Consider the following 25,837-nt stretch of genomic DNA (forward strand, 5'->3'; position numbering starts at 1 on the left):
CCAAATGTAAAAAGTTAAAACTCTAGATATGTGCCTGACTCTTATGCATTTAATATTTAACAAACCTCTCTAACCACTTACAATTAAGACAGAAAGAAGAAACATACAAACACCACAAAGCATGGACTTCATTTCCCTATTTGCTTCCCCTTTACACTAAACAGACTGTTGGAAGTTAAAGCACAGTGCTTTGGCTCCCCCAAACGACACTTCCAGAGCACAATACTCCTGCCCCAGAGAAAAGAAAGCAATGCCACATCAAAGTGGGTTCCTGCAGTGCATCTGCACTAGGAGAAACCTATGAAGCACTCGATTCAATTTTGGAACTGTCATCTCTCATCTACCCCACTATCAACCTAATCAAAGAAAAATATATTCGACCAAGACTTTATCTCTAAGTCTCAGAAGGTGAAGGAATTATATCAAGAAGAAAACTGAAGGTGAAACTACTGTACTGAAGTTTGCGTCACAGAGGTATTAATGTTCAAGAAAAATGGGAGCTTTTTATAAAAACACCTTAAAGTGAACTGTGATTCCCTGGTGGCTCAGTGATTAAGAATCTGCCAATGCAGGAGAAGCAGGAGACACAGGTCCGATCCCCGGGTCGGGAAGATCCCTTTGAGGAGAAAATGACAAACCACTCCAGTATTCTTGCCAGGAAAATCCCATGGACAAAGGAGCCTGGCGGGCTGCACTCTGTGGGTCGCAAAGAGTTGAACACAACCGAGCACAAAGCACACACCTATAAAGTGAATTATATACAGGTGACCCTTGAACAACAGGGGTTTGAACTATGTGGTTCCACTTATATGGGGGTTTTTTCCCAATAAATGTGTACTACGTTCCACACAATCTACTGTTTGTTAAATCCGAGGATGGGGAGCTACAGCTGACTATAAAGTTACACGTGGATTTTGACAGTGTAAAGAAAGGGGAGAGATGTCATCGCCCCTGACCCCCATGTTGTTCAAGGGTCAACTATAATTATCACAAAAATTAGTTCCACAATTATAACCAACTAGACCTTCAGACGGAGAAGGCAATGGCACCCCACTCCAGTACTCTTGCCTGGAAAATCCCATGGACAGAGGAGCCTGGTAGGCTGCAGTATGGGGTCGCTGAGTCAGACACAACTGAGTGACTTCACTTTCACTTTTCACTTTCATGCACTGGAGAAGGAAATGGCAACCCACTCCAGTTTTCTTGCCTGGAGAATCCCAGGGACGGGGAAGCCTGGTGGGCTGCCGTCTACGGGGTCGCGCAGAGTCAGACACGACTGAAGCAACTTAGAAAAAGAAGAAGAAGACCTTCAGAAACCAAATGTAACAGCTAATTAGATCACTTGCTTAATTTTAAACATTCAATACAACTTCTAAAGTTAGAAGTATTATTTAGTTGTGATTTTATATGTATAACCAAAGTACTTAATAAATGGTAAGATAGCTAACCTTTAGTAAATATTTACTATGTACCAAGAATTATGCCGCTTACACAGATAATTTCATTTGGTTTCACAACAATCGTCCAAGGGCTATGATGTTTTAATGAGGCGCTGAAAGGTTAGGCAACTTACCCAGGGACATGAATCCACAGTGAGATTACTCTTCCTAGGTCTTCTCACTCACACTCTCTCCCTCAGCAATCTCCTTTTCCACCATCTCCAATATTACCGTTGCATGGTATTCTGATTATGGATTCCCATGACCTCTTGAACACATTTTAACTGTCCACAGACAATCTTAGTGCACCAGCTCTCACAGAAATATTTTCGGGACTGAAAGTACTAATACTTCAGTTCAGTTCAGTCACTCAATCATGTCTGACTCTTTGCAACCCCATGAACCGCAGCACGCCAGGCCTCCCTGTCCATCACCAACTCCAGGAGTTCACCCAAACCCATGTCCATTGTGTCAGTGATGCCATCCAACCATCTCATCCTCTGTCGTCGCCTTCTCCTCCTGCTCTCAATCCCTCCCAGCATCAGGGTCTTTTCCAATGAGTCAGCTCTTCACATGAGGTGGCCAAAGTATTGGAGTTTTAGCTTCAGCATCAGTCCCTTCAATGAACACCCAGGACTGATCTCCTTTAGGATGGACTGGCTGGATCTCCTTGCAGTCCAAGGGACTCTCAAGAGTCTTTTCCAACACCACAGTTCAAAAGCATCAATACTTCAGCGCTCAGCGTTCTTTACAGTCCAACTCATATCCATATATGACCACTGGAAAAACCATAGCCTTGACTAGACAGATCTTTGTTGACAAAGTAATGTCTCTGCTTTTTAATATGCTGTCTAGGTTGGTCATAACTCTCCTTCCAAGGAGCCAGCGTCTTTTAATTTCATGGCCGCAATCACCATCCACAGTGATTTTGGAGCCCAGAAAAATAAAGTCAGCCACTGTTTCCCCATCTATTTGCCATGAAGTGATGGGACCGGATGCCATGATCTTCGTTTTCTGAACATTGAGCTTTAATCCAACTTTTTCACTCCCCTCTTTCACTTTCATCAAGAGATACTAATACTATCCTTCCCCAAAACGTCCTCCTATTTCCGTACTCCCGACCACCACTGAACTGACACTGTCCCTGCACTCCACCCCACAGAGCCTGGTCCCGTCCTCCCCTCAGAGGCCATCAGTCCTCACCCCCCCAGGCGGCTCCCGTAACTGCCAGCCCTGCCCACTGCTCTCCATTGCCACAGCCTGGCTGCAGGTCAGACTCTCAGCAGGCCTTCGGTGGGCCAGTCATTCACTCAACAAACTCTTCTCTTTATTAACAAAGAAACTGGCAATATCCTAACAGAACCCCAGTAGAAGTCTCAACATTCTATTACGTGGCAATCCCTTTTCTTCTTAACTTTTAATTTTAAAATAATTACAGACTCACAGATATTGCAAAGGCAGAGCAGAGAGGCCCTGCAGGCTGCTGCCTGGAGCCCACAGTGACCCATCTTGTCAGCTGCAGGCGGCACCTCAGGCAGGACAGGTGACTTCAGCAAACTAAGCGCACTGCTCCACCACGGCACCACACCTGTAGATCCGCAGGACAACCGCCACTGACGGGAATCACTTTTACGCCAAGGGTCTCAGTGCTAATTAATCAATCCTATTAAGCCTTGAATACACTAATTCTCACGTGTGGCTAACAGGCAGCTTCACTGTAAGATACACGTCAGAATTATGTGGTGATCTAAATGACATTCAGTGAAGAGAGTGTGTGAGAGGAGGTCCCCCCTTAGACCTCCAAAGGGGCGGGGTCTATGCCATGGTTAGGAAAGTGCAACAACGGAGCCATATTTGTGCCCCAGCTGGAAAGCGGAGGAAGAAGCCCCCAACCCCCACAAGAAGGAGGAACTGCTCCTGGCGCCAGAGAAGGGGGACCAGGACCTGCACCACCTGGTGCTCAGAACACAACTCCAGCAGCCACTGAGCCTCCAAAGGAGCAGAGAGAAGAGACCACCCTAACCCCCATCCCCTTCCAAAGCATCACCCCAGTCTATCTTCAGGACCTGCAGACTGACAAGCTAAATGAATTTCACAGCTGCAAGGTCCAAAGGCAATGTTCTCTCAATGGTTTATGATGCTGCGAATTCCTCTCTGATGCTGTTTACACCCACCACCATTATCATCATGAATTAAAATATAAATAAATTTTGAAAACATACAGTTCTTATGATTAACATTCCTCAAGACTAGTTTGTTGTTGTTTAGTCACTAAGTCATGTCCGACTCTTTGCAACCCATGGACTGCAGCCGCCAGGCTCCTCTGTCCATGGGATTTCCCAGGCAAGAATACCGGAATGGGTTGCCACTTCCTCCTTCAGGGCATCTTCCTGATCCAGGGACTGAACCTGAGTCTCCCACACTGGAAGGCAAATTCTGTACTGTGTGAGCCACCAGGGAAGCCCCTCAAGATGGGCTACTTTAGGTCATAATCATAAGTTTATAATTTCTAGGAATTATTTCTACACTAAAGACCAGAAATCCCTATATGGATAGCACAATCCCAAGGAAAAGACACCTTCCCTGTCTGTTCTATGAAACCAGCCCTCCAGGGGACAGACAGACCTGACTGAATGTCCTGCCCCGGGCCTCCCCGAGGACCTGAGAGCAGCCCGAGTCCTCCCTAGGGACTGGACAGCCCGACGGGCAGAGCTCTGCGCTGCTGCGCGGGGAGCTCCAGAGAAGCAAGACTGAGGTGCTGCTCTTGGCTGCTTCCTTCACCTGCTATGCTCACAAGTCATGCGTGTCCTAAAAATAGGCAACACTGAGGGCTTAATTTAAGATGATTAAAAAAAAAAATAGGAAGACATCCAGATATAACTTTAGTTATGGGAACAACATACCTGGGATGACAGCTACTTTGGTATTAGTGAGGTAGAAAATGTATTTTTTTTCAAGTGGGGTAATACCATAACCAGTTCAGCAGGTGGGACAGTGGTAAAGAATCTCCCTGCCAATGCTGCAGACCTGGGTTCAATCCCTGGGTCGGGAAGATCCCCTGGAGAAGGAACGGCAACCCACTCCAGTGTTCTTGCCTGGGAAATCCTGTGGACAGAGGAGCCTTGGTGGCTACAGTCCATGGGGGGCAAAAGAGTCAGACATGACTGAGCGACTAAACAACAACAATATTGGAACTAGGATTTTTTAAAAAAGGAAAGCAAAGTAATTTAAAAGAAAATAACTGTGACACAGATACCCGATGCAGCCTCGCGCGCTGCTGACCCGCTCAGGAGTCAGAGGCTGTCCCCCGCCAGGAGCGCCGTGCAGCAGCCCCTCAGCAGCAAGTAGGGGGCCTCGGACACCACACGGAGGGGCTTCCTCCTCCTCCTGCCTGGGATTCAGGAACAGCGAGTGCACAGACACCATGGGGAGACAACATGTGGTGTGTATCTACAAACATGTTTGGTTCTAGATTCAGGTCATCAGAAACAGGTCTTCATACTCCACAAGAATATAAAAAAGAAACATGAAACAGTCAAGAAGATACGGGCAAGTCCCTGTGCAGAGTTGCCCAGAGCACTGCAGGCAACTCAACCCACCCTTCATGGTCACGACTGCCCACACTTCTCCCAACACACCCCTCACTATCACGACTGCCCACACTTCTCCCAACCCACCCCTCACGGTCACGACTGCCCACACTTCTCCCAACACACCCCTCACTATCACGACTGCCCACACTTCTCCCAACCCACCCCTCACGGTCACGACTGCCCATATTTCTCCCAACACACCGCTCACAGTCACGACTGCCCACACTTCTCTCAACCCACCCCTCACAGTCACAACTGCCCACCCTTCTCCCAACACACCCCTCACCGTCACAGCTGCTCACACTTCTCCCAACAAACCCCTCATTATCACGACTACTCACACTTCTCCCAACACACCCCTCACCGTCAAGACTGCCCACACTTCTCCCAACACACCACTCACAGTCACGACTGCTCACACTTCTCCCAACCCACCCGTCACGGTCACAGCTGCCCACAGCCCCACAGAGGTGTCCAGAATATCCACATGGGAACACGGCCCCTGTAGTCCAGAACCCCAAGGCTGGACAAAGAATCTATCCTCCTAAAAATCTGAACAACCAGTGGCCTCCATAACTCATCCTGACTGGTGCAATTCAGTTACTCCCATCCCAGTGTAAAATCTGCTCGTGGATTTTGGTTTACACTGATCTTTGAGTATTACATGAGTCTACTGTTGAACATGAACTAAAACATGCAACGTGAAAAAAGAAATGTTTTTTAAAACATTTCAGAGAAGAAAAGCAAAAAGAGTATGGAAAAGCCATGTGCTGGATAAAGAGCCCCTCCCCAGCGATGTTTCCCAAGAGGCAGCACACATATTATACAGGGAAAACCACCTATGGTATATTTATTAATAACACATTGGTTTCCATTTCTGCTCAAAACTGGCAGCTAAAATAAACATCTCAGTAAACTAATGTTACTGCTTTAATTTTCACTTTGGTATAAATCTCCAGCTCCTATCTGTGTTTGTATATGTCTTTGATGGGTCATGTCAGCATCTATTCCATTTCACTGCCAGTGAAGGACTAACTGAAAAGAAATCTGCTCACATATTTAGTAACAAGCTTCATGATTTACACATTTCAAAAAACCTAGAGGTCTGACTTTTGGATTCCAATTCTATCACTCAACTCTGGGGAGGTTACCTAACCTCTCTGAGTTTCAGTTTCCTCGAGAAGCTGTTGTGAGGATTAAATTATATAAAGCATGGAAAGTGTATAGCTCAGTGCCTGCCACTCAGTAAACACATAACAAACATTAGCTCTTAGTGACTGACTCTTTCCCTCTGTCTCCTTGTACCACTGGGCAGAAGAAACCTCAATAAGTATCTGTCCATCCAGTCATCCACAAGCAGCCCTTCCCCAGGGAGCAAGGACCTGTGCAAGCTCTCCACACCCCTCCGGGTTTTCCAGCGTGCGTGCAGAGGCCTCACTCCTTGGGTCAACTAAGGGAGCTGGGATACATCCAGTCACTGGGCTCCAAATAGACGACAGAGAGAGTCTCATGCCCACAGGCTGCATGGGTCTCAGACCTGGACAGCACGTTCTAACCAGAGAGGAACAGGGGAAAAGCCACCCAGCTGCTGGGTATCAGGGCTGAAGTATGGCAGGAGGAATCTGAGAGCCAGGAGATTAGCAATCGGGGCAGGCAGAGAGCAGATGGGGAGAAGCCCAGAATCTTAAGACCCATGACATGTGTCAGTGATGCCTCAAGGGGCAGCGGAGAGAAAGCAGGAGAAGGGACACACAGACACAGCCTGGGCTGCCGGGGTAACCATCATCACTGCAACCACGTCCTGCCTCTGTACTCAGATCTAGCTATTTGGTAACTGGGAGCACAATGGTTCTTTCTGCACTTTCATTAGCCCTCCACACTCCAGTTCCTGTTCTCGTTCATAGACCAAGATAAGGTGACCTGACCTAGGCTCTAAACTAGTCCATGACATGACTTCAACTGAAAAGAATTAAACTTTCAGGGAGCTTGTGGGCAACAGGAAAAGGCTGGAGAGATTATGGAATGAAAAAAATAACGTGAACATTAAAAAACTACCTCTTTTGAAACACCTTCAGAAAACATGAGTAACACTTTACAATGTAAATGTTTAACTACAGAAAATGTTAGAACACTAAAAGTGATATTTAGTAAAATTAATTTAATTATTTTAGGAGCTTAATATTAACATATATATAACATTATAAGACAATTAGGACATAGCTCTATATATGGGAAACTAGTTAATTTACAGTCGGACATTTTTTTCAAGGGCAAAGTCACAGGCATGGACTCATCAACAATGAGAGTACAAGGAACCCTAGATTCCTTGTAAAAGTCACAGGAAATTTTTTTTAAAAGATGACTTTCCCGGGACTTCGCTGGTAGTCCAGTGGTAAAGAACCCGCCTGCCAGTGCAGGGGACACAGTTCGATCCCTTGTCTAAGAAGATCCCACATGCCGTGGAGCAACTAAGCCCATGTGCCACGACTGCTGAGCCAGAGCTCTGGAGCCCAGGAACAGCAACTACTGAGCCCACGTGTTCCAGAACCTGTGCTCAGCAACAAGAGAAGTCACGACAATGAGAGACCCACACAGCACAACAAAGAGTAGCCCCCACTGGCCACAACCAGAAAAAAGCCTCAGCAGCAATTAAGACCCAGCACAGTAAATAAATAAATAAAATTACAAAAAAAGAGAAGACTTTCCCAAGTTATTCAAGACTGCTTATAACCCTATAAGCAATTCAACTCCAACACGCCTGCTTCACAATATTGGAACATACAACTTACTTTCACACCCAAAGGCAAACGTGCCCTTTCATCAGGTTATTAATCTTCTCCCACTCGTCCCCATTAGGTTTGAAAGCCCACCAAGTACTGAGTGAGTCTAACCACTGCTGCCCCCTCCTCCAGGCCCCTCTCCACTCCCATCACAGGCAATGCCCCATCAGAAGTTCTGGGGAAGGCGTCCACGCTTTTCACATTTGTGTTCTCTAAGTGTGCCCTGTTCTTACATCTGTGTGTTCTGTCTCAGCTGTATCATCACACTCCCTATTGGCTAAAATTTATTCTGTGGCAAAAGGGAAGATCAAAGGTACACGTATTTCTCCATTTTGCAGATACCACATTAAAGTCATTTTGTCTTATTGGTAGGTTTATAATAACTTGTAAATATGTCACAGAGGGTAAGGCATGAAGAGAGTCATGTACATCACACGAATGGCTTTTTCATATTTTAAGTAAGAGAAAAAAAAATAGTTGACCACATGATGGATGCATATTCCACAAGAGCTTAAGCAACCTGAATGAGATCAACTAACAATACAATAAGGGCCAAAATGATCAGAAAACCATGTCCATCTCAAGGCCAACTTGCAAAAATCTAAGAAATAAGCATACGGAAGGGAACACCAAAAACTATCTTAAAATTCTACACACACAAAACTATTAAATCAATATAAAATCAATGTTCCAATGCTAACTGGAAAAAAGCATTCAAAAGTCCTAATAAATTTGCATAACTGAGATTTTCAGTAACAAATGACAAATTAAATTTCAATTCATGTTCATTGAAAAGAAGTTATCAGTCAAAAATGAAATAAAATAACGTCTATGACAGAAAAAATTCAGATTTCAAACTACAGGGGATAAGAAACAAATTAGTCAGATTCAGGATAAGGAAAGCTATTTTAAAATAAGTAAAACTAAGTAATTCAAAGTTTTATATACATACTTGTTTTCAGTGAGTCAGGCAGTAAGGGTAACAATCACACTTGCTTTTTCTCAAAACCCTCACTCCCTGAACATATTTGGCAACTGACCAACACATGTTCTATTTAACATGAAGTGGAGTTTTCATCTGTGACACACAAAATCCTCTCCAATTGGGATACTCAGCCTCCCTTTCCCTGCCATTCAGTACTATTCTCATGAAAAGCATCCTGCCATTAGCCAGTGGCATTTCAAATCAAATGAAAAATATGTAATTGTCCTGAGAAGGTTTTTAAAAACATCAAGGTAAATTATAAGCTGCTATTAGACTCTGAACTGCAGCAACACAGGGACCCTTTGTTGGGGAGGCTGTCAGCTGTCAAAGCCTGACCTTTGCCTAACTGGTCAGCTGAAGAAGCACTAAGAGAACCTGCTGCGCCTCCCCATTCACCTTCAGTGTGACATGGGGTTGAGTCAATCAACTCCCCAATGAGAGGCCCAAAACAGTCCCAACAGACAGCAATGTCTATTCATTTCTTATCCTTCCTAGAAATTTCAGATTGAAAATCCAAGTTAGCTACATCTTAGTGTAAGAATGAAAAATATCGGCTTTTCCTTTTGAATACTTCATATTAAAGTTTTCTGTTGTGTGTCATGAAGATTCAAAATCTTCTAGACATTAGAAAAGAGTCAGATAACAAAGGACTGCTGGAGCCAGAAACAAAACCAAGAGTCCCACATCTGGTAACTGCTCCATCCTCACCTCCTTCCATTTTTATCCAATAAAACTACATCAGCCATAGCAAAATGAACAAAAACAAAATTTAAAATAAAAAATGATGCAACAAAATTATTTTTTGCATACATATTTCTCTACAAAAGCAAAAATAATGCAATTTAATTATAACACTGCATCTCCTCTTAACATAAAAATGTCACTGCAGCATTAATGAAACAGAAGATGAAGAAATGCACACAAACACACCACACAAGCACCCGCAGTCCAGGCAGATACTAAGATGCGGCACAAGCGGCTATTCAGCTTCTGTGACACGAAAACCAAGAGGGCCTGTGTTCTCCATCCTCCGCTGTTTCCTTCTGCCTCAACTTAGGCAAGAGTCTGTTATATACCAAGACCAATTTATGTGACAAATTCTAATAACTTTTCCCTACCCCTTGCTTTATCCTGAGTCTAAAAACATGGATCCTGAGCCTAAAAGCATCACTGACACCTGTTTTAACAAAGAGCAAGCCAAAATGCTAATCAAAGTGAGGAAAATGTTGGAAATTAGGACTACAGGGATTGAGGGGCAAGCTCATCAACAGCACAGGAGTTCAAGTGCCTTACTTGCCAGGAGGAGATGCCAGGGAGGGGCCCAGGGGAGGGGGGAACAGGTCTCCACAAGGAGAGTGATGACAATCTGTCCCACGAGTGACTTTTCTCCAGGCCCCCTACAACACTTTCTCACTCCACATGCCATGCATCCCCACCAGCTACAAATACTTGATCAAGTTTTACCGAGTGTTTATTTCAAAAAGAAAATGTGTAACACACGTTTTTTGCACACCTCCATTCACAGTTCTGATAACCGTGCTCTACCACTCTGCCCCTCAGAGGACTAGCTCTAGCCTATCTACCCACCTAGAATCACTGAACTAGAAAAGCCAGTCACCCAAGCCAAAGCTACTATTCTTTTTAGAAACTGTATGGGACCCCTGTCCACCATGATGAACAAATGTAAATAATAATGCTCCCTTTAGCCAATCTTCCATTTTTATCCATATTTCTACATCTTACTTTAATATATATGTTTATTAAGATGTCCCTCAAATGGCATGGAGAATGACAGGAAATAAATAGTTATAGCAAACAGACCAGAAGCAACCAGAGTAGTATTAAAAACCAATCATTATTGGCAACAGACTTGTTAAAAGTATGTATATATTTCCTATAAATTACTGTTTCCTAAAATAAAGACCCAAAATAGATTTAATTGTAGCAAAACACATCAATCTAATAACCTCAAAATTCTCCAACATATATGCATTTGCTGCCTGTGAATCCTCCTTAATATCACTAGTGAACATACATGTCAGCCACAGTACTAAACACGCCATATACTCTATCTCATTTAAACCTCATAAATCAGTGAAGTGGGAACTGTGATTATTCCCATTGTGAAGATGAGGAGACTGAAGTACACATTCAAAAATCACATAGCTAACTATCAAGTCTCGATTGACTTTATGCTACTTATAAACCAGCAAGTTCACCCATTACTGCTTAATGCAGGCTGACAGAAGACCCTTTGCGACCCCATGGTCTATACATTCCATGGAATTCTCCAGGCCAGAATACTGGAGTGGGTAGCCTTTCCCTTCTTCAGGGGATCCTCCCAACCCAGAGATTGAACCCAGGTTTCCCACATTGCAGGCAGATTCTTTACCAGCTGAACCACCAGGGAAGCCCAAGAATACTGGAGTGGGTAGCTGATTCCTTCTCCAGGGGATATTCCTGACCCAGGAACCAAACCAGGGTCTCTTGCATTGCAGGGGGACTCTTTACCAACTGAGCCATCAAGGAAGCCCTAACAGAAGGTACAGGCTCCTGCATTAGGGACACGGAACTTTTATTACTCACATCATAGGAAGCAACAAAAGAACCAGCATGTTTCTGTGGTTCTCCTCCCCCAAATTCCTCAACAGCATCATGACACAGCCCAGATGGATGCTTCAGTACAGTAAGCTTGCACTGAAGCTGAGAAGCCCCAACTGTATGTAACAGAAAGACATTACCTCATCCCTGGAGGCTGCCTGCTAAAAACATAGCTGTGAGAATGGCCCAGGATCAGGACCCTACATTCCCAACATACCCAGCAAGGTGTGTAGGAGCAGAAGAGATCCGTGGAGGGAGGCTTTTGCCTAACACTGATGCATGCTGGACTGTTAGGCACTATTAATAAGATACATTCCAAAAGTTTAACTTTGTTCCCTAAATTTAAAACTATAATAATTGAGATTGCTGAGGCTTCTGGTTAAAAATGACAAACTAAACATAAATACTTACTTTCAATTTACTTTTCCATATCTCAATCGTAAACGAAAACAAAGAAACAATAACAAAATAAGTTTAATAATAATAACTTTAACGAAATAATAATAAGTTTAATAATAATAACTAACACTCACTTAACATTAAAGGATGGACACGACTGAGCGACTAACACTTCCACTTCCACAAACCATCCAGACAGAAACTCATTAAGAAAACACTAGCCTTCAATAACACGTATAAACAGATGAACTTAACAAATATATAGAAAGCAATCAATCCAAAAGCAACAGAATATATTCTTTTTTGCTGCTGCTAAGTCGCTCAGGCGTGTCCGACTCTGTGCGACCCCACACATGGCAGCCCACCAGGCTCCCCCGTCCCTGGGATTCTCCAGCAAGAACACTGGAGTGGGCTGCCATCTCCTTCTCCAAGTGCACAGAAAACACTCTCTAGGACAGATCACATGCTGAGCCACAAAAGAGTTCCAAAAACACTAAGAAGACTGAACTCATATCAAGCATCTTTTCTGACCATAACACTATGAGACTAGAAATCAACTACAAGAAAAAAACTACCAAAAGAAAAATACATGGAGTCTAAACAACATGCTACTGGACTTTCCTGGGGTTCCAGTGGTTAAGAATACACCTGCCAATGTAAGGGACATGGATTTGATCCTTGTCTGGGAGCATTCCACATGCCATGGGCCAACTAAACCCAAGCGCCACAACCACTGAGCCGCAACTACTGAGCCCACACTGAAGCACAAGTGCCTGAGAGCCCAGGCTCGCAACTAAACAGCAGCCCCCACCCACCCCAACTAGAGAAATCCCACCAACAGCTATGAGACCCAGTGCAGCCATAAACAAATACACACATACATAACAAATATTTTTAAATTAATTAAAAATATATGCTACTAAACAACCAATGCACCCCTGAAGAAATCAAGAGGAAGTCAAATTACATGGCAACAGATGAAAGGGAAAGACAATAATCAATCAAAAATCTATGGGATGCAGCAAAAGCAGCTCTAAGAGGGAAGTTTACCGTAATATAAGCCTCAAGAAATAAGAAAAGGGACTTCCTTGGTGGTCCAGTGGTTAAGAATCTGCCTTCCAATGCAGGGGATATGGGTTTGATCCCTGACTGGGGAACTAAGATCCCACATGCTGTGGGACAATGAAGCCCACGCACTGCAACTACAGAGCACACACACTCTCGAGGCACACACCACACCAGGAAGCCTGTGCACTCTGGAGCCCACGTGCCATACTGAGACAGGAGCCTGCACACAAAGAACCCACGTGCTGCAACTAACAGCAAACACAGCCAAATACATAAATAAAAATTAAGAACAAAAAAAGAAGAAAAATCTCAAGCAATTTAATCTTACACCTAATGGAAGTAGGAAAAAAAAAAAAAAAACTCAACTAGTAGAAAGAAACACAAAATAAAAATCAAAGCAAAAATAAATAAAATAGAGACTAACTTAAAATCAGAGAAGATCAATGAAACTAAGAACTGGTTCCTTAAAAAGATAAACAAAAATGGACAAACCTTTATCATCAAGATAGAGAGAACTCAAATAAAATATTAAGTGAAAAAGGAAAAGTTACAATGTCACAGAAACACAAAGGATCATAGGTGATTACTACAATTATATACCAATAAAATGGACAATGTAGAAAGAATGTACATATTTCTAAAAATGTACACTCTCCCAAGACTGAATCAGAAAGAAATAGAAAAATGTGAATAGACCAATTATCCGCATTGAAACTGAAAGAGTAATCAAAAATCTCCCAGCAAACAAATGTCCAGGACCTGATGGCAACACTGGTGGAGCATACCAAAGATTTAAAGAAGACCTAAAATCTATCCTTCTCAAACTACTCCAAAAAAAACTGAAGAAGAAGAAACACTTCCAAACCCATTCTATGAAGTCCACATTACTATGATAGCAAAACCAGACAAACACATCACACACACAAAAAAAATCACTGATAAAAACAGGTACAAACATCCTCACCAAAACACAAGCAAAACAAATTCAATAATACATTAAAAGGAAAATATACTATGAACATATAGGATTTACCCAGACATGTGAGGATGCTTCAATATCTGCAAATCTATTAGGTGTGATGTGCAACTAACAGAGACTAAAAATCATATGATCATCTTAAATGCTGAAAAAGCTTTTGACAAAATTCAAAAACCACTTATGGGAAAAACACTCAACAAACAGGGAACATATCCCTCAACATAAAGGCCAGATATGACAAATCTACAGCCAACATCAAACTCAACAGTGAAAAACTGAAAGCATTTCCTTTAAGATCAGGAACAAGACAAGAGTGCCACTCTCGACTCTCATTCAACATAGTACTGAAAGTCTTAGTTAAAATAATCAGACAAAGAAAAGAAATAAAAGGAATTCAAATTGGAAAGAAAGAAGTAAAACTGTTACTGTTGACAGATGACATGATACTATATACAGAAAATCTTGAAGAGGCGCCACTATAAAACTATTAAAACTAATAAATGAATCTTGTAAAACTGCAGGATACAAGATTAACATACAGAAATCTGTTGCATTTCCATACACTAACTATGAACTATCAGAAAGAGAAATTAAGAAAACAACCTCATTTACAACTGCACTCACAAGAACAAAATATCTAAGAGAGAAAATCTAACCGAGGAAGTAAAAGACTTACTCAGAAAACTTTAAGACACTGAAAAAAAAAACTAAAGACAACATAAGCAAATGGAAAGATAAAGCATGCTGATGGATTGGAAGAAATAATATTGTTAAAATTATCACACTGGGCTTCCTTGATGGCCCCGTGATTAAGATTTCACCTGCTGGTTCAGGGAAAACAGATTCCTTTGTCCAGGAAGACTCCACATGGCACAGGGTAGCTGAGCCCATGTACTGCAACTACTAAGCCAGCATTCTAGAGCCCAGGAGTTGCAACTACTTAGCCCATGTGCTGCAACCACTGAATCTCGTGTGCCCTAGAGCCCATGCTCCACAAGAGAAGCCATCACAAGAAGCCTGCACACCACAGCAAAAAGTAGCCCCTGCTTGATGTAACTAGAGAAAACCTGCACACAGCAATAAAGACCCAGTGCAGCCAAATAAATATATTTTTTGAAATGACCATACTACCCAAGGCAGTCTTGGGTAGTACAAGACCAGTCTTGGGACCCAAGGCAGTCTTGGGAAGTACTATCCAAGGCAGTCTTGGGTAGTACAAGACCATACTACCCAAGAAAAAGTTGGCTTAAAGCTCAACATTCAGAAAACGAAGATCATTGCCGGGAGCCGGCATATTGCATATTGAGTGCATATTGTATATTGAGTGCAGCACTTTTCAGGATCTGGAATAGCTCAACTGGAATTCTATCACTGCCGGTAGCCAGCGTGAGGAACTCCGCCCATGACAAAGGTCATGAGGAAGGAGGCTCGGCATACGCAAAGGCGGGATCGAGCTTCAGGAGTCCCCTTGGAAATTCTCGAGCATATACCCCCAAAACCAGAGTCTGCCTACTTTCTGCTTTGTGCTTTCACCTACACCTCTGACTTTACAGGGGGCTGTCCCCCACTACCTCTCTGAAAAAAGTTAGCTTACAGTTCCAGTTAATAATTCCTGGGTGTGACAGTGTTTAACCTACAAACTCCTTTGGAAATCCTCTAGCCTGCCTAAATAGGTTTTTCCGGCAACATGTGATTGTTCAGAGCCTCCCAACTGTGAGAGGCAGGAGATGTTCTAAACTGTCTAAACACAGATTCTTTTGAGTAGTTAAAAGATTGATTAGAAATTGTATTGGTGAAGGGATTTTCACTTGTTGGGCCAATGTTTGCTGCTAAGTCTCCATATCCCTTACCTGCTGGGTCCCTGGCAGTGTATTGATTAATATAATTGGTGTAAGTAGTAGCTTTAATGTTTGTAACCTGGGACCCTTGAGTTAATTCTTTTTGTTATAGCCCACCACACCTTTGCGCTGTAGGAATGCAACTTTATCTAATGCTTTTGGAGGGTGGCTCCTGACCAATCACCTTTAGAGAAAAATAAGTTTTCTGAAGAAAAGGTCTTAAAATGTTAACAGGCCTCTGGGCCAGAAGATGATGCAAATCACCTAAGCTTTTGCATATTATAAGTTTGCAGGAAGAAAGCCTGGCTTGCTGCCTGACTCTACCCCTTCCCCCATTATCCTCTATGCATAACTTAAGGTATAAAAACTACTTTGGAAAATAAAGTACGGGCCTTGTTCACCGAAACTTGGTCTCACCATGTCGTTCTTTCTCTTACCTTCTGGCTGAATTATTCAGCCTCTTTTCTACACTGAATTTCCTCACTGAGCTATCCTTATCTCAGCCTCTTTTCTCCACTGAATTTTCCTACTGAGCTATCCTATTACTCTTTATATCCTTAATTAACATTTAATTAAGCAATTGTTTCCTGATCTTCGCCTACGCCGTCTCTCCTTCGAATACCCTGGTTCAGCCGGGGCTGGTCCCCGGCAGATCATGGCATCCGGTCCCATCACTTCGTGGGAAATAGATGGGGAAACAGTGGAAACAGTGGCAGACTTTATTTTTCTGGTCTCCAAAATCACTGTAGATGGTGACTGCAGCCATGAAATTAAAAGACGCTTACTCCTTGGAAGGAAAGTTATGACCAATCTAGATAGCATATTCAAAAGCAGAGACATTACTTTGCCAACAAAGGTCCGTCTAGTCAAGGCTACGGTTTTTCCAGTGGTCATGTATGGATGTGAGAGTTGGACTGTGAAGAAGGCTGAGCGCCAAAGAATTGATGCTTTTGAACTGTGGTGTTGGGGAAGACTCTTGAGAGTCCCTTGGACTGCAAGGAGATCCAACCAGTCCATTCTGAAGGAGATCAGCCCTGGGATTTCTTTGGAAGGAATGATGCTAAAGCTGAAACTCCAGTACTTTGGCCACCTCATGTGAAGAGTTGACTCATTGGAAAAGACTCTGATGCTGGGAGGGATTGGGGGCAGGAGGAGAAGGGGACAACAGAGGATGAGACGGCTGGATGGCATCACTGACTCGATGGACGTGAGTCTGAGTGAACTCCGGGAGTTGGTGATGGACAGGGAGGCCTGGCGTGCTGCGATTCATGGGGTCGCAAAGAGTCAGACACAACTGAGCAAGTGAACTGAACTGAACCCAAGGCAATTTACAAGGTCAGTGCAATTTCTATCAAAATACAAATGGCATTTTTCACAGCACTAAAACAAATAATTCTAAAATCCTTGTGGAAACACTGAAGATCCCAAATAGCCAAAACAATCTTAAGAAAGAAAAAACCAGAGGAATCATACTCCCTAATTTAAAACTATACTACAAGGCTACAGTAATCAAAACAGTATGATACTGGTACAAAAGGAGATATATTATATCAATGGGACAGAATAGAGAGCCCAGAAATAAACCCATACTTATGTGGTCAATTAATCTAAAACAAAGGTGTCAAGAATATACAATAGGGAAAAGGCAGCCTACTCAATAAGTGGTGTTGAGAAAACTGGATAGGTACAAAAAGAATCAAATTGAACTACTCTCTCGCAGCAGACACAAAAATAAACTCAAGATGGACTTAAAGACATAAATGGCCAATAAGCACATGAAAAGATGGTCAGCATCACCACTCATCAGGGAAATGCATATCAAAAGCAAAAGGAGATGTCACCTCACACTTATCAGGATGACTACCATTAAAAAGACAACAAATAACAATTGCTGGTGAGGAGGTGCAGAAAAGGGAGCCCTTGTGCACTCTTGATGGAGAACAGTATGGAGGTTCCTCAATAAACTAACACAAGAACGTCCATCATCCAGCAATTTCACTTGTGGGTATTAGCCTGAAGAAAACATAAACACTAGTTCAAAATGATAGATGCATTCCAATGCTTACTGAAGTGTTATTTACCTTAATCAAGACATGAAAACAACCTAAGTATCCACTGATAAAGGAATGAATAAAGAAGATATGGTATGTTTGTATATGTGTGTGTACTCACACACACACAATAGAATTATTACTCAGCCATTAAAATAATGAAATCTCATCATTTGCAACAATATGATGGACCTAAAGGGTATTATACCAAGTGAGATAAGTCAAACAGAAAAACAAATATGGTGTGACCTTATTTACATGTGAAATCTAAAAAACAAAACGAACAAAGAAAACAAAATGAAAACAGACCTATATATAGATACAGAGAACAAGCATACGTTTGCCAAAAGGCAGGGAGCAGAAGGTAGGTGAAATAGGTAAAGGAGAGTAAGAAGTACAAATCTCCAGTTTAAAAGAATAAGTCACAGGGATATGAGTAAGGAATATAGTCAATAATGTTGTAATAACTTTGTATGGTAACAAATGGTTATTTAACATTGTGGTGATCATTTCATTATGCATGCAAATGTCAAATCATTATGTAGGACTCCTGAAACTAACCTAACACTATACATCAACTATACTACAATTCAAAAGAAAAAAAAAGAACACACACCTTGAATCATAACTTAAACTTCTACCTTAAGAAACTAGATGGGGAGAACAAACCAAACCCTAAAGAAACAAAAGGAAAACAGTAATAAAAATTGTTAACTGATAATAATACAGAGTATAAGGAAGAGAAAAACAAGAGAAAAATCAACAAAACCAAAAGTTATCTGAAAAGATCAATAAAACTGACAACTGTACTTAAATGATCAAAAAAAAAATTTTAATTACTAAAATCAGGAATGAAAGAGAAGATATCATAACCAATCTTTAGAAATGAAAAGGATTATAAAGGAACAGTAACTCCAGAGTTCTTTGGTATTGAAAAAGGTCCTACTTTCTACCCACCCCTACACTGGAAGAGAAAAATAGATTAATCATACATCTTCTGGGGTTTTTTTCCTACAGGAAATCATGTTATGGGTAAGTGCCAGATTTCATAAAATTGTTTGCAAGAGGTTTAATGAGAATTTAATAAGAATATCTCACTTTTGATGGAATTGTGTGTGTCTGATAGCTGCATTCTAAGTTTGTTTTTTCACTGCACTGGGCCTTCATTGCTGTGTGAGGGCTATTTCTAGTTGCACCCACAGGCTTACTACAATGGCTTCTCTTGTTGTGGAGCACAGGCTAGGGTGTGCAGGCTCAGTAGTTATGGCACATGGGCATCAATAGTTGCCCTGCAGCATGTGGGATTCTAGTTCCTGCACCAGGGGTCAAACCCATGTCCCCTGCATCAGCAGGCAGATTCTTAACCACTGGACCACCAGGGAAGTCCTGTGTTATAAGTTTTGATTAGTGGCTTTGGTTAGAAATCTGGGCTCCCAACAAGTTCCCAAGCTCAGAAAGATGCTTGTAGGATCAGACCTGGCCTTGTGTGGACTTCTGGCTACAGCTTTTGAACAGTAGTAGCTTTACATTGGGTTTCCTTGGTGGTTCAGTGGTTAAAGAATCCATCTGCCACTGCAGGTTCAATCCCTGGGTTGGAAAGATCCTCTGGAGAAAGAAATGGCAACCCTCTCCAGTATTCTTGCCTAGAAAATCCTATGGATAGAGGAGCCTGGCAGGCTACAGTCCATGGGGTCACAAACAGTCGGACACGACTGAGCAACTGAGTAACAATAAAATGGGCTTCCCAGTTGGCGCTAGTGGTAAAGAACCTGCCTGCCAATGCAGGAGATGTAAGAGACACAGGTTTGACCCATGGAACGGGAAGATCCCATGGAGGAGGGCATGGTAACCCACTCCAGTATTCTTGCCCGGAGAATCCCATGGACAGAGGTGCCTGGACTCTGGTGGGCTAAGGTCAACAGTGTCGCAAAGAGTCAGACACGAATGAAGGGACTTAGCACATGAACAACTATAAGCACCAGTTACATAATAGATGCAATGGACAAATCTCCAGAAAACAGGAATTACCACAACTAACTCACAAAGTAGAAAATCTGAAAAAATCTGCAAGTAAGAAAACGAATCAGCAATTTTAAAACACCCCACAAAGAGAAGCCTAGACCTAGAAAGACCACTGGTAAATTCTACCAAATGTTTAAAATTTAAGACCAATCTTTCACAACTTATTCCCAAAAATAGAAGAGGAAGAAACACTTCTCAATTCACTATATGAGACCAATATTACCCTAACTTTTACACTCTCCTCTTTCACTTTCATCAAGCGGCTCTTAAGTTCTTCTTCGCTTTCTGCCATAAGAGTGGTGTCATCTGCATATCTGAGGTTATTGGTATTTCTCTCGGCAATCTTGATTCTGGCTTGTGCTTCATCCAGCCTGGCATTTCACATGCTGTATTCTGCATATAAGTTAAATAAGCAAGGTGTACAGCTTGATATACTCCTTTCCCAATCTGGAACAAGTCCATTGTTCCATGTCCAGTTCTAGCTGCTACTTCTTGACATGCATAGAATTTCTCAGGAGACAGCTAAGGTGGTCTGATATTCCCATCTCTTGAAGAATTTTTCAGTTTGCTGTGATCCACACAGTCAAAGGCTTTGGCACAGTCAATAAAGCAGAAGTAAATGTTTTTCTGAAACTCCCTTGCTTTTCCTATGATCCAACAGATGTTGGCAATTTGATCTCTGGTTCCTCTGCCTCTTCTAAAACCAGCTTGAATATCTGAAGTTCTCAATTCACATACTGTTGAAGCCTAGCCTGAAGAGTTTTGAGCATTACTTTACTAGCATGTGAGATGAGTACAATTGTGGGGTAGTTTGAACATTCTTCGGCATTGCCTTTCTTTGGGATTGGAATGAAAACTGACCTTTTCCAGTCCTGTGGCCACTGCTGAGTTTTCCAAATTTGCTGACATATTGAGTGCAACACTTTAACAGCATCATCTTTTAGGATTTGAAATATCTCAACTGGAATTCCATCACCTCCACTAGCTTTGTTCATAGTGATGAACAAAGTTCAAAGTGATGAACAAAGGCCCACCTGATTTCGCACTCCAGGATGTCTGGCTCAAGATGAGTGATGACACCATTGTGGTTATCACAATATTAATATAATAAAGGACATAGCCCTATGATCATTTCAACAGGTGTAGAAAAAGAACAAAATCCCTTTCACAATGAAAATGCTCAATGAAAATTATAAATCTTCTCAGTCTGTAAAGGCTATCTACAAAAACCCCAGAGCCAACATCATATATCTTGGCAACAGACTGAACGCTTTCACCCTAAAATCAGACACAAGACAAGTACTTCCACTACGGTCACTTCTATTCAACACTGTACTGGAGATGCTAGCTAACGATATAAGGCAAAAGTAAATAAAAAGCATCCAGATTGAAAAGGAAGGATTATTTCTTTATAAGAGCTAATCTCCTAAGGAGTCCACTAAAAACTATCAGAATAAATGATTTTGTAAGGGCACAGGATACCAGATCAATATACAAAAATCAATTGGATTTCCATATGCTAGCAATGAACATTTCAAAACTGAAGAAACTATATCTATAATGACAGTTAAGAATAAAATACTGAGGTATAAATAAGTACATAACTTTGTTAAAAAAAAATTAAAGCTCTCAAGAAACAAAAAAAAAATTCCCATGTTCATTGATCAGAAGACTTAATATTTAAGACAGCATGCATGCACGCTTATTCACTCAGTCGTGTCCGACTCTTTGCAATCCCCATGGACCCCACCAGGCTCCTCTGTCCATGAGATTTTCCAGGCAAGAATATTGGAATGGGTTGCCATTTCCTATCCTAAGGGATTAAGACGAGGGGATTAAGTATTGGGCAATACTGCCCAAATGGATCTTCATAGACCTCATAATCCAAACCTGAACCCCAGCTGGTTGGTAGAAACTAACAAGTTGATCCTAAAATTCATAAAATATAAAGAACCCAAAATAGTTAAAATAACCTTGAAAAAGAAGAACAAAGTGAGAAAATGCACACTACTGAATTTGAAATCATATTACAAAACCAGAGGAATCAATATTTAAGACCACATCAGATCAGATCAGATCAGTCGCTCAATCGTGTAGTACTGACATAAGGAGAAACACGTGAGTGCTAAGTCATTCAGTCATGTTCAACTCTGCAACTCCACGGACTGCCAGGCTCCCGTCACACAGCGCTAATAAAACTGAGTCCAGAAATAAACTAATTTATGGCCAAATGACTTTTGACAAGAGTGAAAAGACCATTTAAAGAGAAAAGAATAGCCATTTCAACAAATGATGCTAGGTCAACTGTATATCCACATGCAAAACAATGAAGCTGGGCCCCTACTTTACACCATACACAGAAATCAACTTAAAATGTAAATAGACTAAACAGACCTAAAAAGGACAAAAACTATAAAACTCTTAGAGAAAACAATAGGCGTAAATCTTCACGACCATCTGTTAGGCAAATCCTTCCTAAAGCCAACAACAAAAACATAAATAACAAAAGAAAAAAGACCACTTACACTTCATCTGCATTAAAAACTTTCATGTTGCAAATGATCCTAACAAGAAGATGAAATGACAAGGACTTCTGTGTTGACTCAGTGATAAAGAATTTTCCTGGCAATGCAGGGACATGGGTCCAATCCCTGATCCCAGAAGATTCTACACGGCAAGGAGCAGCTAAGCCCGTGTGCTACAATTACTGAAACCCGCACTTGAGAGTCCACAAGCTGCGTCTGCGAGCAACTACTGAGCCTGTGTGCCACAAGTACTGAAATCCACATGCCTGGAGATTCTGCTCTGCACCAAGAGAAGCCACTGTAACAAGAAACCCACACACTGCAATAATAAAGAGTAGCCCCTGCTCGCTGCAACTAGAGAAAGCCCACATACAGCCATGAAGACCCAGTGCAACCATAAATAAATAATTTTTTTAAAAAATGACAATCCTCAGAGTGAAAGAAAAAGATTTCTAATTCATAGAATTAGGCCTTACAGTGGCTGTGTATTCAAATTATGTTAAGAATATGTACCAGTAAACCATAGAAAGACAATTCAAATAAAAAATGGACTAAGGATACAAATAGACATTTCTCCAAACAAAATATACAAATAACCAATAAGTACATGAAAAGATGCTCAACTTTATCAGTTCAGTTCAGTTCAGTCGCTCAGTCGTGTCCGACTCTTTGCAACCCCATGAATTGCAGCACGCCAAGCCTCCCTGTCCATCACCAACTCCCGGAGTTCACTCAGACTCATGTCCATCGAGTCAGTGATGCCATCCAGCCATCTCATCCTCTGTTGTCCCCTCTCCTCCTGCCCCTAATACCTCCCAGCAACCTCATCAGTCACTATGAAATCAGTCACAAATGAAAATCAAAACCACAATGATGTATCACTTCATACCCACCAGGATGACTATAATCAAAAAAAAAAGACAGAAGCAACTGCTATAGAATGTAAAGAAACTAGAACCCTAACAAACTAGTGAGACGTACAATGATGCAGCCCCTCCAGAAAAGTCTGGGAGTCCTTCGAAAGTTTAAATATAGAATTACTCTATGACCTAACAATCCCACCCCTAGGTGTATATCTGAAACAAATAAAAAGATATCCACACAAAAATGTGTATGCAAATATTCACTGCAGCATATTCATCATAGCTAAAATGCTGAAATAATCCAATGTCCATCAACTACTGAAAAAAGAAATGACTGTACAGTGAATGAAGTACTGATATACGCTACATATATAACATAGATGAAACCTGGAAACATTATGCTAAGTGAAAGAAGCCAGTAACAAAAGACCATAAACTATATGAAATGTCCATTTATACAAAATGCCCAGAATACACAAATTCACAAAGACAGCAGATTAGTTGTTGCCAAGAGATGACAGAGTGACAAACTGAGAATGACGACTAGTGGGCACAGGTTTCTTTTTTAGGGTAATGAAAATGTTCTAAAATTAGACGGTGATCGTTGTGCAACTCTATGATCATACTAAAAAGCCAAAAACTTGCACACTTTTAGAGTGAAGTTCAAGGTATGTAAACTCTATCTCACTAAAGCAATTATAAAAAAGTATACTTGTGATCTCACTTATCTGTGGGATCTAAGAGTCAAACTCAGAAGCAGAATAGGACCGAGGCTGCCAGGGGCTGGGCAGCAGAGGAGAAGAGATCCTGGTGGAAGGGCGCAAACATCCAGCTACAGAAGTGGGCTCCAGAGATCGCATAACAGCCTGGGGCTGCAGCTGAGGGCCCTGCACTGTGCCCCTGAGAGCGGCTGTGAACGGCCCTCAAAGGCCTCACCACCACCGCAACAGAATGGTGATTGTGTGAGACTGCTGAGAGCCGAAGAACTGATGCTTGAGGACCGTGGTGCTGGAGAAGACTCCTGAGAGTCCCTTGGACTGCAAGGAGACCCAATCAGTCCATCCTAAAGATCAGTCCTGGGTGTTCATTGGAAGGACTGATGTTGAAGCTGAACCTCCAATACTTTGGCCACCTGATGCAAAAAGCTGACTCACTGGAAAAGACCCTGATGCTGGGAAAGACCGACGGCAGGAGGAGAAGGGGATAGCAGAGGATGAGATGGTTGGATGGCACCACCGACTTGATGGACAAGAGTTTGAGCAAGCTCCAGGATCTGGTGAGGGACAGAGAAGCCTCGTGTGCCGCGGTCCATGGGGTTGCAAAGTCAGACACAAATGAGTGAGTGAACTGAACTGACCTCACATAACATGCTATGTAAGGATCTGTTAACTATCTTTATAGCAGTAAACATTTCACAACATATACGTGTATCAGATCATCACACTGTGTACCTTAAACTGACATATTAATATATCATATCTCAATAAAGCTGGGGAAAAAAGACACACCATTAATACTATTTACATAAGGCAGGAAGCCACACTGATTCTTGTTGCAGTGGACACATCCACTTCTCAGTAGGATAATTCCTTCACGTACTCCTATTTCTTTTTTCCTTTATTTGGCCTGGAGTCACCCATTCTAACGCCCAAATACACACCACGTAATACTATTTACATAAAGTTCAAAGACAGGCAGAATCATTCATGATATTAAAAGTCAGGACAGTGATTATCAGAGGGAGATGGGGTGGTAAAGAAAGGAGACACAAGGCAACGCCAGTTGACCACAAGGTTCTCTTCCTTAACCTTCATGATACTTCACAGAGCTAGACAGTTACAACCTGTGCAGTTTTCTGTGTATGTTATACTTCAGTAAAAAAGTTTTTTTAAAAAAGAAAAAAATTCTACCTGACCTACTGAAACAATCTAGAATAAACACAATCTCAAAAATACTTCTTCTCTATGACCTACCAAAACCATAATTTCAACAGCAAAAAAAAAAAGCAACTATTTTTAATATGAGAGGATAGATGAACTATAACTGATATTAGCAGTAAGACTTCACTAAAGATCAGAGTTCTAAGCTAAGTAGAAAGCGCATGGGGTCTGGACAGTGAGATGGCACTGGGACCAACACTTTTCTCTGTCTGAGCAGATGTTATAAGAAACCTCACGGGATTCTCCGAAGTGAGTCAAACTTTGGAAAGTGCCTTGCTCACAGGTGACACACTAAATGCCCACCAAAGGTTTATGTATTTCTCTTCACACATCTCCTTCCCCCCAAAGCAGGAAGCCACACTGGTTCTTGCTGCAGTGGGCACATCCACGTCTCAGCAGGACAATTCCTTCACCTACTCCAATTTCTACTTTTTTACTTTTTTTGGCCTGGAATCACCCATTCTAACGCCCAAATACAGTCCTGACCATCCTACCGCCATCTGACAGCTCTAAGTTTCACAAAACATAATTTTTTCTTTCTTCCCACTGCAGCACAGGCCCACCTAAAAGACATAAATTCTGTTTCTATCCACAATAATTATTCTTGCTAAAAATATACCCAATATTTCTTCTTTCTTATATAATTCCTACATGTAACTCATTCAGATCTGTCTACAAAATTACACCTTAGAACTATTCAGAGATTTTGCTGACAAATGACTTCTAAAATAAAGTATTATCCACCCTAAACCTC

The 25,837-nt window shown here is 41.8% G+C and overlaps 1 protein-coding gene across 1 annotated transcript in view; it reads right to left on the minus strand.

The window, feature by feature from the left end:
* Positions 1-25,837, minus strand: part of PRIM2 (DNA primase subunit 2) — a 334,693-nt gene that overhangs the window by 300,170 nt on the left and 8,686 nt on the right. The window lies entirely within an intron of this gene.

This window comes from Bos javanicus, chromosome 23 (assembly GCF_032452875.1).
Source record: "Bos javanicus breed banteng chromosome 23, ARS-OSU_banteng_1.0, whole genome shotgun sequence".
Taxonomy (NCBI): domain Eukaryota; kingdom Metazoa; phylum Chordata; class Mammalia; order Artiodactyla; family Bovidae; genus Bos; species Bos javanicus.